At 37.1% G+C, this 14,564-nt stretch overlaps 1 protein-coding gene across 8 annotated transcripts in view; it reads left to right on the top strand.

Annotated features, from left to right (window-relative positions):
- LOC106877392 (uncharacterized) overlaps positions 1–14,564 on the top strand; it is a 128,218-nt gene that overhangs the window by 351 nt on the left and 113,303 nt on the right. The window lies entirely within an intron of this gene.

Here is a 14,564-nt window from a genome sequence, read left to right as displayed (position 1 = left end):
GTGAGCTAAAAACTATGGAAACCCCTTGTTTCTTTTCCTAATATTTCAATCCTAATCGTTTCTTCTCTGTAATACGCTCATCTTTTTCTGATATATTTTGCCGCTTTTTTATTTATATATTTCATTCTTGTCTGTAATATTTTCGCTTCATTATTATTCATAGATCTTTTCAGCAAACCAACGAAAAACAAACAAAACAAAACAAAACTTTTTAACTGTTTTCTGACTCTCAAAACATCGCATTTTCTCATTTTATTTTTAATCTTTCCTTCCTTTCTTTCTTTCATTTCTTGCTTCTATCCAAACTTTTGTTTCTTTTACTCTCTTACTCTCGATATTAATATGTGGACATCAACAAATACTTTCAAAAATTCATTTATACTATATCTCACTAAAATGCATACATTACATACATGCTCATATACATACATGCATATATACAAACACACACACACACATATATATATATACATAAACGCCTGTGTTAGAATGGGGGTAGCTGATGAAGGAAAATGTTCTCTATGTGGCCTGTGTGTTTTCTGTACTCTGGTTATTATTATTTTTTTGTCTACGTTTTGTTTGCAATGTCCTGTACCCAGATATGCACCTATATATACAGGTAGACGTAGGTATGCACATACCTGTACGTATATATGCATATACTCATTTATTATTTGTTTTATATATATATATATATATATATATATATATATATATATATATATATAAAAGTAAAAATTAATTTTATCTATATAGTAATTTTTTATACGCTAGCCACTGATATAATCATGTTAATGATTATATCCTCAATTTATATATAAGTAATTAGATAAAGGTAGTAAAGGTCAGTCTGTAGTTACCCTGGGTTTGACGTCCTTAATGCGCCTAGCTCTTCAGCGTTTCTTCCGACCCTAATGACCATTAGGGTCTGAGGAAACGCTGTAAAGCTTGGCACTTTGGACGTGAAACCGACGGTAACCCCAAACCCTATAGACTGGCCTTAACTATCTTTATCTAATTAGTCTACACTCTGTAACCTAGAGTCTGCTTCTCTTTCGGATTTATGATTTGCTGACGATGTATATATATATACAATTAAACCTTGGGAGAGGCATTATGCCGGTAATAAACACACGCACTGGTTCAGTCCTTTATTAATTTATATAGTTTTTTGTTAAATTATTTCATTGCAGTCTTGCAATCTCTTCAGTAACTTTTCTCTCCACTTCCATTTAACAAAAAACTATATAAATTAATAAAGGACTGAACCAGTGCGTGTGTTTATTACCGGCATAATGCCTCTCCCAAGGTTTAATTGTATTTCTTTCAACACACGTATCCACATCAAGAATCTTGCACACGAAATACACATACGAAATATATATATATATATATATCTTGTATGTCCTGTTGGCTGTATGACTACTACTTTATGAGTTAGAGCTCCATATTGATTACTATTATCCAGTCAGCTTTCAGTATAGTGGTTAGTCGAGCTCTGTACTTAACAGTGTTAATAGTTATGATATACAGAGCATGTGTAGAGGAAAATTAAAATAAACACAATTACAAATTATTAGTTCCTATGTATGTTTCACCATTGCCGTTATTTGGAATTCAGCATTGGATGTTCAAAGCACATTTGGATTCTTAACAGCAATGGGTAGGCATCCAAATGCACATGTCTGTCTGACTGTCTCTCCCTTGCTCCTCCCCCCTCTCTCTCCACACACACACACACACACACACACACATATCTTGTTTCAATTATTGAACTGCGGCAATACTGAAGAGTTTAGGTAAATAAATTGACCCCAATATTTTTCCTTTTCTAAGCCTGGGGCTTATTCTATCGGTCGCTTTTGCTGAACCACTAGGTTGCGGGGACGTGAACAAACATCAGTCGTCGAGCGGTGGGGGAACAAATACACACACACACACACACACACACGATGAATTTCTACGCAGTTTCTGTCTACCAAATTCATTCTGAAGGTATTGGTCGGCTGGGAGCTTATAGTGGGAGACACTTGTCCGATATACCGTGCGATGGGATTGAACACGAAACCACACGGTTGCAAAGCGAGCTTCTTAACCAAACAACCCCACGGTAAAAAAAAACTCCACAAAGAATTCCGTTGGAAATTGGTAGAATTAGAAATATATCCCCAATAGAAATGGTGATAAGGGTCACTTTTGGATAATCTCTGCTCATTAGGCGTCCTCGACCACAACTGATTGACCAAACAACAACACCCTTCACATACCGCCGAGTCCGTCACATAAAGAATTCTGTATTTATTTGGAGCCACGTCGATGTCCATTTGAGTAACTTTATACCCTTTAATGTTTCATCTTAAATCAGTCTCTCTACCAGGTTGCTTTCGGGTTGGCAACAATAATCCTACAACCCGCTGTTGTCCATTGTTATCATGTCTTTATGCTCTTGAGTTGAAGTTCCGTCAAGGTCGACTTTGCTTTTCATCCGTTCGTGGTCAATGAAGTCGCCCTACTCCTTTCACTGAACCTGCTGGCCTTGTGCCGAAAATTGAAACTATAATAATGATAATTATTATTATTCAAAGCCAAGGCCGTGCCCGGGGTGGAGCCACTACACAGTCGCTCGGTCTGCTAGAAATAGCAGTCAAGTCTCTACAAGTACGTCCTCACGTCTGAGAAATGAAGGACACTTGTTCAAATTAGGATTTGGACCTTGATATACATAATAACTATAAAATGACAGGATGGTCACGCGTGGAATGTCTTTCATCAACAACCTGATCACACTAAAAAATGTTTAAGAGTTTCTGAAACAGTCGTATCTTTTTTGTTTGTTTTTTTTTTAAAGTTTATTCTTGGAAGACGAATTATTGTTGTTGCTGTTGTTTTGGTCGTTGCTATTCAACCCCAAATTAAGCCATCATTAAGACCTGATCAAACCGCACCCAGTTATTCCGTATCCTTTTTAATTTTTGAATAGGATGGGTGTAATTGGAGAGGCAGATACAACTATGCGGTCAAAAAGTTTGCTTCACAACCCACGTGGTTCCATGTTCGATCCCACGGTATGCCGGAGTTTCAGGTTCTCCAATATTTTCTGAGCAAATTGGTTGTCAGAATCCTTGGCAAAACCTGTCTGTCTGTCTGTCTCTCTGTCTCTCTCTCTCTCTCTCCTCTCTCTCACATACAATACACACATGAATGTGTGTTTGTACATTCATTTGTTTATTTATATTTCTTTTGTTACCGAATTAGTTGTTTCTTATTTCTTTATTGCCCACAAGGGGCTAAATATAGAGGGAACAAACAAGGACAGACAAAGGGATTAAGTCGATTACACCGACCCCAGTGCGCAACTGGTACTTAATTTATCGACCCCGAAAAGATGAAAGGCAAAGTCGACCTGGGCGGAATTTGAACTCGGAACGTAACGGCAGACGAAATACCGCTAAGCATTTCGTCCGGCGCGCTAACGTTTCTGACAGCTCGCCGCCTTTACCGAATTGTTTCTGTCCGCAAATTTCGTTTCACTTGTAAGTCGTTGTCCTTTACTTTTTAGTCCTTGTTTATCCATCTCGGTGATATTCCATATATCGCTAATGCATCCTGATAACTAGTATCATGACATTTAAAATCTTTACATTCTAAACACACCAAAATTATGGATGTGGTCTCCATGGCCGATGAGAATTCCCATGTTTATTTGTCTTTTGTTCTCTGTAAATCGTTTCCATATTCTATTTTGAAACATATATGCATGCATACAAAGTACCAGCAACTTGGGTAGTCGCCCGGGGCGCCATGTGCTAGGAGGCGCCAAGGAGGGCTTGACAAAGACAAGGAAATTTCCTCGACCGTCAGCTTGTACACACCGAAGTTCAGCTTGCCCGGGGCGCCACCAACCATAGGGCTGGCCCCTGCATGTATATATATATATATATATATATATATATATATATATATATATATAATCCACATGTGAATCGTTGGCGATTTTCTTCCTCCGTCTTCCTTTCTATTGGACTTTCCTCTGTTTTCGAAGAGGAGCGTTCGCTCGAAACGTTAAACCATCTTTCTTTCCTCTCATAAGCGTCTGCTAATACTTTACATGTACCACGTCCTCGCGTTGTTTTTTTTTTTTTGCGTTTGTTGTTCTTTTTGGGATTTATTATATATATATATATATATATATATATATATATATATATATATATATATATATATATATATATATATATATATAATATGGGTGGCCTATTCGCAATTTTACAAACTAAGGATAGAAATATAGACGTCGCTAAAGTGGCAAAGAGCACTAATCAGCACCAGTATTGCCAGAAATAAGAATCAAACCAACTCAATAGCCACGGAAAGCACCATCTTTATGACTGACAAAGGAAGCAAGCTCCCTACAATAGTGGACATAGCCAGATCATCGATGATTTCGCATTTTAATGCTCATCATTGGCTCTCACTGCGCCAAGGGTTAAACTCAGCTCGCATTGTCAGTTTATAAGATTTCCGTTGAAATCACATTAAAATGCAAAAGACTACTTTGCCAGTCATTAAGATAGTGCTTTTCGTGGTTATTGAGCTGTTTTGACTCTTATTTCTAGCAATACTGGTGCTGATTAACGCCCTTTGCCACTTTAGTGACGACTATATTTCTGCCTTGTGTGTGTGTATATATATATATATATATATATATATATATAACACAGACATGTTTGTGCGTATATAACATGGTAAAGCGGCATGTCAAAAACAACAAGCAATACAATAAATAAAAGTCAGTAAAATATTAGATTGAGAGAAGCAGCCGGGTTGGTATGACCGATTTGTTATACTTGAAGGCCATGCTCCAGCATTGGCGCAGTTCAATGATGGATACAAGTAAAAGTATTTGACTACCGTTTTTGACATTTATTGTTAGTTTAAAAAAAATTGTGGAACCCTTTAGTGGTGCACCAGTACGTAGAAATATATCGTTTGAGAACCGCCGTCCTGTTGTTTTTAAAGAGTGAAAGATACATTTGGCAATGTAGTCCAAGACCTAGTCATGGTTGGAACATCTTAGATCATGGATCTTCCCGATCATGGCTGACATAGGGCTAAACAATAATTAACAGACATTCACCACAATCCGACGTCTTCGAGCGGACCTCCTCGTAACATTCGAGTTTACTTCCTCCTAGTAAAATATTCCAGTTCGTGAATTGTTTCAATCTGTTGACACAAAATCATTTCCTAAGATTCTGTTTGTTTCGCTTATCAATGAACTTATTTTCAGATATTAATGTGTAACGATTATACATTAAACAGTTCAAGTACTGTAAATAATTGTCAAGATTCAGGCGCTTAATTTTACATCTGCGATGTTTTCACGCTTTGGTAAAAAGGAAAATAACCTTATATTATTTAATAGAATCTAATTATTATTATTATTATTATTATTATTATTAAGTGAAATCGTGGAAAATGATAAAATATTTTAGTGCCTAAACATATTCAAGATCCAGTCTTTGGTAGTATTGATAACGTATTCTTTTGTTTTATGGTCAGAAAATGAAAGTGAAAATATTGACATACTTTGGCAGTTTCCAGGTAGACGTGTCAAGATAGGTCACTGCTGGTTACTGAGATTAGGTGTAGAGAGCTCAACTTTAATACATTTGTAGTATAAAGGTCAGCTTCCATTACCTTTATATCGGGTGACCTTTGATGGCTTTCAGAAATTTAAATTACATCTGTTAATAACGCAAAAAGCTTTAAGTGGCCCTACCATACGGTAGCAGTAATTAGTGGAGATTTCAACAAGTAGAGTCAAAAACAACGAAGAAGGGTTCAGAAAGCCAAGAAGACGCCTGCTTCATTTTCAAACTGAAAGAATTTACAGATACAGTCACGTACATCTGTCTGGTTGCGTCTTTCTCCCGCTCTTTTCCTCTCTCTGCATATATAACACACACACACACACACACACACACACACACACACACACACACACACACACACACACACACACACACACACACACACACACACACACACACACACACACACACACACACACACAATAGTTGAATAAGATTTTTGTAAAAACCTCTTAGAATGCTATGCAAAACTCGTCCACAGTTATTGACTACTTGATATCAACATACAGTGGAAACGCACCTGCTACTGGGTGTATCCATAGTAGCCGTAGAGTTTATATAAATAGATGAAGGATAGAAAATGGAATGAACGACATTCTTCATTTAAAATCACTACTCTGGTCGCACCACAGCATATCTATCCAAACTAAAGTTAAGGTTTCTAACACAAGTGTTCTGCTGGAAGTGAGGCATGGGTTGTTTATCGTAAACATTTGAAGCATCTAGAACGATTCCATCAACATTGTCTTCGGAAAATTTTTGGGATAAACTGGAGAATGGCGACCAGTGATGTATAGATATTTGAGAGAAGTTGTAGTAAGAGGGTAGAATCGATCATTCTGTAAAGTCATTTCAAGTAGTGTGGACATCTGGTGAGAATGAAAGATAAAAGTCTTCCTAAGCAACTTTTGTATGGTGAGCTGAGCAATCGTAGAAAGCCAGCACATAAACCCAAAATGAGGTTCAAAGACTACCTTAAAACTGTTTTGACACAAACAGGCATTTCAGATGTTGATTGGGACAGAGAAACACAAGACCGAAATAGATGGAGGAAAAGGGCCACGGTTGTTGTTGTTCGAAGTTTGAAAGAGAGAGAGAGAATGAAGCACAAGAAGATCAGGAGAAAGCTTAGAAAGAATGAACCAGTAGAAAATGGAGGAGTGATTTTTACGTGTGTGAGTTGTAGGAGGAAATGTTTAAGATATGCAGACCTGGTCAACCATCAGAGAAGCCACAGGAATCGATCCCTTTGTAAATTATAATACAGCTATTGTTGACGACTGAACAAGTGCAGCCTGTGGAAAGGCGTGTCATTCAGTTGGAGGATTAAAGACATGCTAAAAAACTTCATCCTGTGGCACCGGTTCCTTCTGCCAGCCTGCACAACTGTGCATTATACATTAGAATGTGCAAATCTTTGGCGGGCTCAAGAGTCATATAAGGGCCTCACATTGCATTATATATATATATATATATATATATATATATATATATATATATATATATATATATATATATATACACACACACACGCACACTCATATATATATATAATTAAATGAAATATCCACCACCTTTTAAAAGCTATTTAAATCCAACCAAGCTAGCAGTAGCAATTTCTTAAAGAGGTAAAACATATTTAGAAGGCAAAATAAATTGGAATGTTTTAAATTTATTGCTGTCGCATCTCATGGATATTAACGATCTAAGTGAAATGACAAGCCTCCAACAAAAAATGGAAGCAGGATGACAGCTGGTCTGGGAACTCGTCATTGTATTCCAGCATCTGTCAGTCAGGAAATATGATGTCTCATTATTAAACACAAAAACAGTTATGTAGGTGATTGGTTCTCTCTGAATATAAGGGGAAATTTCAATTAATTAGGAAATTTTGACGTCCGGCATGCAGTTCATCATCGTTTAACTTGTATAAATGCAAGATATTGCCTCGATACGCCCTTATCGTTTCTATTGATCTCCGCCTCACGTTAGTCATTGGAATCTTGTCAGGCTGTGAATCACTTCTTGGGCTTCCACGGTTGAAGCGTAAATAGTTTACGACTTTAATTACTGAGCTTCAGTTGACTACCATTACTAATAGTAACTGTATAGAATGAATTTAGGTCGTCCGATCAAGCTCATCACCACCGCCACCGCTTTTAGAATGACGACGAGGACGGAAACGAAATACTATTACAATCCTCATCTATTCATTTTCATAAAATATTGTGAACTCAATGGTTGATATTCTGTAGTGATGGTGATTGCTGCGATAGTAAGGGATCCTGCTGGTGGTGGTGGTGATTGCAGTCCTGGTGATAATGAAAGTAGCAATTTATGGAATTCGGAGAGTAAATTTGGTGAAGGAATCAGAGCGCGCCTGTAACTCTTTCTACAGTCGTCAGTCATCAATTCTAGTCTTTATTGATTACTGAAGAGAAATGAAGTTAGATGCTACTCTGTCCGTGTAGTGTTATTTCTTTACTACCCACAAGGGGCTACGCACAGAGGGGACAAACAAGGACAGACAAAGGGATTAAGTCGATTATACCGACCCCAGTGCGTAACTGGTACTTATTTAATCGACCCCGAAAGGATGAAAGGCAAAGTCAACCTCGGCGGAATTTGAACTCAGAACGTAGCGGCAGACGAAATACCGCTAAGCATTTCGCCCGGCGTGCTAACGTTTCTGCCAGCTCGCCGCCGTGTAGTGTGTTATAGTAATCCATCCTGTGTGGCGAATGGTTATCATACAAAGTCTTTGATCAAAACCAGAGTTCTCCTGCAAAGATAAAAGGTAGCGGAGAATTGTTGTATTGGGTTGAACATTAGAGTCCCCTATTTAGACCTGTAAAATGGAGTTGATCTTTAAAATACACGCTGGTAAATTCATTAATTTTGCAGTGCTGATGTTACCTATTCAGATTCAAATGTCATCTAAAACCGAGAGGGGAACTTGGAATATTTTTTCCTAAATAAACTGGGTGGAAAAACTTACAGGTGTATTGAATGATGATAATCTGACCTGATACCAGTTGCTTACCTGTCTCTACCTTGATTCTATTAAACATATAACTCGATTGAAACTTTGCCTTTTGTCACTCTTAGGCAGTTATAACATCTAAGCATTTTAGGATGCAGTTCAAGTTGGATTTTTTTGTTTTTGATTTATTGGACAAAGTATTTGAAGTCTAAATCTATTTAAAAGCAACTTGAGAAGAATGCCTCTTGTACCACTGTTGATCAGGATCTAAAACCAGTAAAATTTAAAGCTAGTATGGGTTGGTTAGATCTTTTAAAAACTGTTGGCATATTCACAATGTTCAGAGGTAGTGAATTCAGCTCAAGTAAAGTGACTACAAGACCGCCCCACAAAAAAAAAAAACCTTAGTGTTTTGTAAGTTTGTCCCCAGCAGATTCAATTTTTTTTTTTTTTTAGGTAGAAAGTTAACCCGAGCATTAATTTGTATGTACCTATTATCAGACATCAGAAACATGAAATTTATTCTGAATCATAGCCTCATAGAGAGATAAATAAAAAGATAGATAGATAGAAAGAGAAAAGCGGAATAAAGCTATATATATATATATATATATATATATATATATATATAGATATATATGAGAGAGAGGCAGGGTAAATCGAGAGATATAGAGAAGAGGTTGAGAGAGGGGGAGATAGAGAGACATAGAGATATATAATAGATTAACAGATAACTGATTTGATAGCAGACTAGATAGGCATGTAAATAGACAGAACGATAAATAGAGATAGAGGCAGATAGATAAACATAGAAATATAGAGAGTTAATTGGATAGATTGATAGTAAACAAGACAAGCAATTAAACCTATAGATAGGTTGTTAGCTGGGTGTAAAGGTAGATGGAGAAGGACGGAACTCTTCTAAATCCCTTTTGAAAGCTGTGTCCACGTTTACCATTCCAAGATTCTCAGTGTACCTGAACACTTCTGCAGTGTCTTCAATGTATATAAGAAGCACCAAATGTTGGTATATCCTGTTTCTTGAGATTCTCAACGTGTTCCGTTAGTAATGAAATACGCTGTTCTCTCTCTCGACGGAAGTTAACAGCTAATTTCTACAACATACAGAATAGCTGCGAACAAAAAGCACTTGTTTAGACATGCAGACTCAGCTTTCTTCTTCCCATTTACAAATCGCTGCTTACTATGTCTCGTTTATTTCCTCTCTTCTTCCTCCTTTCTTTCCTGCTCTTTTCACTTCTACTTCTCATTTTCTGTAGCCCCCACTTATAAACGCTAGAAATGATCCGGAGATTTTGGGATATGAAGTTGATATTTACTTAATTCCAAGAAAAATAAAAGTGCCACTCCGTTTCATTTGTTATTCTGGCAATGTGCCCTGAACGGTTTCTTTAATATCTTTATTAGTAGATGGTACTGTTTAATTATCACCTGAAACTGAGGTTTTCAGGTGATTTAGGAAGCAGAGAAATGTTGCATAATTTTAACAAAATATTCTTTTATGATTTAACACGAGCTAAAGTGTAGGAGAGGAGATTCTCTGTGTGGTTACTCGACCTGCTGGAAACAACAATAAAATCTTCCTTAATCTGTACTTTAATGATTAAAAAGGTGGACACATTGAATAATACACTCCAGAATACACAGCCTGGGAATATGACGTAATGGTCATGGCTGGAGTGCCTGCTCAATGAAGTCTGACCCGCAACTAATCACTAATGTTGCCCTGACACAAGGTTAGTTATTTTCTTGAGACATAAGTCATTTCCAGTCCTCGACTACTGAATTATTTTAACGACCTTGGAAGGATAAAAAGCAAAATTTGAACGGGGCGGGATTTGAATTCTGAAGTTAAAGGGATTTAAATGTCACAACATATTCTATTTGTCGCTCTACTAATTCTGCCTACCCACTCGCCTTCCAACATCAATAATGAATTGTGTTGGTTATATTCGTTAAGGAAGAGGGAGATTTTTGAAAACCCCTTTAATGCGAATATGCGACAATAACAGAACCAAATAAATAAATGAATTAATTAATTCTCGTATATCCTAATTACTTAGACATAATTTTTCAAAGTCAGCATTCGATGTCAAAGCCCAATTAAGAATAGTCCTACTTGACCTTATTTTGCTCGAAAGAAAAGAAAAGAAAAAAATGATGGCACCTGCCGCCCTCATCATCATCATAGTAACAGCGGCAGCGTCCTTTATCAATGCTTTGATTATCGCTGCCGCCGCCACCTTCTTAATCTCAAAGCGGAAGTAAGTAGAATGCATTTATTATTAAATAAAAGTAGCAAAAGTATTTAAAAAAAAAAAGAAAAACTTTCCATGAAATACAAAAAGAAAAAGAAACTGTGAAAGAATTTAGCGAATTCTTTTTGTTCAACACAATGCAGCATTTCAGGAGAAATAGTTTGAGCTCTCCGTCATATGTTATCGGGTATCAAATTTGATATCAAGGATTTGTATTAAGGACTTCTTATATAATATACCTACATCATGTTGTATTCAGATTTTAAAAGATTGGTTTTCATAAACACGCTCAATTTCAAGGAGAAAGTACGAATGTTTATTTTTAATTGTTGGGGAAGTTTTGCTTGTTATAGCTTATATAGAGTATCGTAATTCCCATATGATTGCTAATGGTTTTCACAATTTCTCCGATTAGTTTCTGATAACAAAATGTTTATTGTAAAGAAAAGATGAAACCATTAAATACCAAACAAAAATACTCTTGCAAGCCAACGAGCAAATGAAGTGGTCGTCCTACGGTCGAAATAACAACCAAATTTCCATCAAGTCACACCCTGCTATCTTAAAAATAAGAAAAGAACGAATTTATTGGATAATGCAAATCTGGACGCATTATTCTTTTACTGGTTCGGGTGGGGTGGGGTGGGGTGGGGTTCAAGCAGGAGCACCAAACCAAGAACTTATTTCAACATGCTTTATTCATCTCTATCGAATTATTAAATTACCCTTCTTTTTTGTCACAACACCCTCTTTATACCTTGATAGACATACATACACGCATGCATACATACATGCAAGCATACATATATACATGCATGCATACATAAATGCATACATACATGTATACATAAGTGCATACATAAATGTATACATAAATGCATACGTACATGCATGCATGCATGCATACATACATTCATACATATATAATACATTCACATACATACATATATGCATACATGTATACATACATGCATACATACATGCACACATACATTCACATGCATACATTCATACATACAAGCATACACACATACATATATGTATACATACATAGCATTTCATATTTGGTTTGGCCGTAGGCAGATACTCATGCATTCCACTCTGTTGTATATATATATACTCACTGAGTCTTGGTGATTAAATGTACCCTGATGGTGTACAATCAATTGAGGAATACGGTGTGCTGCCCATGTATAACAAACAGTATATAATAGCAGTGCTTGGTAAAACATATTCAAGAGTGCATGATATGTATGGGACAACCACCAATGGGGAAGAAGTCTCCAAAATAGTGTGAAGCACATTATTAGATAACAACATATAAAGGAAGAAACATAATGGGTAAAGAAATATATGTTAGGGCAAATTACAAAAGCTTGTGATGTTGGTGGACGGCCAACATATTTTATTCAGCGCTGCTGAATACATCTTTATTTAATACATCTTTATTTAATCCTAGCTTGACCAAGGCTTACACACACCAGCAAATATAAGGTTTGCTTTTCTAATAAAAGAACGAATTGTTTTAATCAGGCAGCGAAAGGCAGATTCAGTGACTGAAGCTGATGAAGCGAGAGAACAGAAATCCAGTGACATCGCTCACAGCCCAGTGTTTTCACACATATCATCTAGGAGAACAATTTTCTCCCGTAAATATTTCCTCAGTGAAAGATCTTCACATGTCCAAGTGTACTAGAATGTGTTAAATATATCTTTACACGAATATATATCATTCAGCGCTGCTTCCGTTCGATTTTACATACACATGAACATACACACACAGACACATATGTATGTGTGTGTGTATATATATATATATATATATATATATAGATATACATATAAAAAATAAAATGTATGTTTGTATGAAAAAAGCCCGGAAGACCTGCAAGAGTGGGGCTAGCAGGGAACCTTAACAGGTATCCAGAAGGGAAGCTAAGAGACAGGTATATCTAACCAAGGAAGAAACAAAAGAAGTCTGCCTATGTTCAGCGACGTGAGGACCAAAGAACTGAAGTGTTTCGGATTGCAAGACAGTGTGTGAGAGAAAATTGTGATGTCATAGGAGAGAAATGTGTTCGCATGGATGATGGTACATTCGCATTTAATGATTTTGCAAAGAAAGAGTCTTGGAGATGCCTTTATGAAAGACTGCCGAACGTGGAGAATGAATGGGAAGAGGATAATCTGCCAAATGTTGACCCAACTGAGGGAACAACTACCTGAATCGCCAGTACCTTGGTAGATAAAGCAATAAGGATATGAAGACAAGGAAAGCCCCGGTCCATCAGGAATCACTGCTGAGATGCTTAAAATATCTGGCGGTGTGGGATATGGTCTAGTCACTCGTATTGTAAATCAGGTAGTTCACGAAGAAGTCATACCCAATGACTGGTGTAACAGCACCATAGTCAACTGCTACAAAGGTAAAGGTGACGTCTTAGAAATTATTACAGAGGTATCAAATTGTTGGATCAGGTGATGAAAGTTACAGAGTCATAGCCTAAATAGTTAGGGAGAGAGTTAGTCTAGATGAGATGCAGTTTCATTTTGTGCCAGGGAGAAGCATGACTGATGCTATATTTCTGGTAAGGCAGCTGCAGGAGAGATACCTAGCCAAAGATAAACCTCTGTACTTGGCTTTTGTTGACTTGGAGAAAGCCTTTGACAGGGTTCTCCGATCCCTTATCTGGTGGCCAGGTGAGAGTTGTACAAGCTTTGTACAGGAAAGCTACCAGTAAGGTGAGGGTTGGCAACGAATACAGCGAAGAATTCAGGGTACAAGTAGGGGTTCACCAAGGATCAATCCTCAACCCTCTCTTGTTCATTATAGTCCTCCAGGCATTAACAGAGGATTTTAAGACAGGCTCCCCCCGGGAGCTCCTCTATGTTGATGATCTTGCTCTTATAGCTGAATCACTACCAGAACTAGAGAAGTTCCAGGTAGGGAAGCAAGGTCTAGAATCAAAGGGCCTTAGACTTAACGTAGCAAAAACCAGTCTTAGTAAGTAGGAAGGCAGACAAACCACAAATCCCTTCAGGTAGATGGCTCTGCTCGATCTGTAGAATAGGCGTAGGTAGAAACTCCATAAGATGTACCCAGTATAAGCTTTGGACACAAAAGGTGCAGCAATATCAGAGGAAAGTTAACAGGTACAAGTGGAAAATGCACAGGTACAATAAAGACCGAAAATATACCAAGAATAGATTCGTTTTGTATCTGAAATATTGTATAAGGGCAACTCTTTTTAAGGAAAAGGTTAGAGTGGCTCTGTGTTTGTGTGTGCGTGTGTGTGTGTGTGTGTGCGCGTGTGTGTGTGCGCGCGCGTATTATATATATATATATATATATATATATATATATATATATATATATATATGTATGTAGACTCGGACTAGAGCGGATAACGCCAGTTACCAACGTTGTGTGTGGAAGATTGTAACCCTAATGTGGAGACTGTATTTGAAGCAGGAGAAATAATATTAGCCATTGATTACTTTTTTTTCCTTCTTCACATAATTATTTCTAATTAGCCATTTAATGCCTCCTGAATTGAAGATGTTAACACTGACTTAATTACAAACTAGTTTTTCAGTCACACAGCTGGGAAAATACCTTGTTCTGCACCCCCCCTCTCTCTCTCTCAT

This window comes from Octopus bimaculoides, chromosome 16 (genome assembly GCF_046866305.1).
Source record: "Octopus bimaculoides isolate indiv1 chromosome 16, ASM4686630v1, whole genome shotgun sequence".
NCBI lineage: Eukaryota > Metazoa > Mollusca > Cephalopoda > Octopoda > Octopodidae > Octopus > Octopus bimaculoides.
The sequence above is the reverse complement of the archived record's forward strand: the minus strand, read 5'-3'. Positions and strand labels throughout refer to the sequence as shown.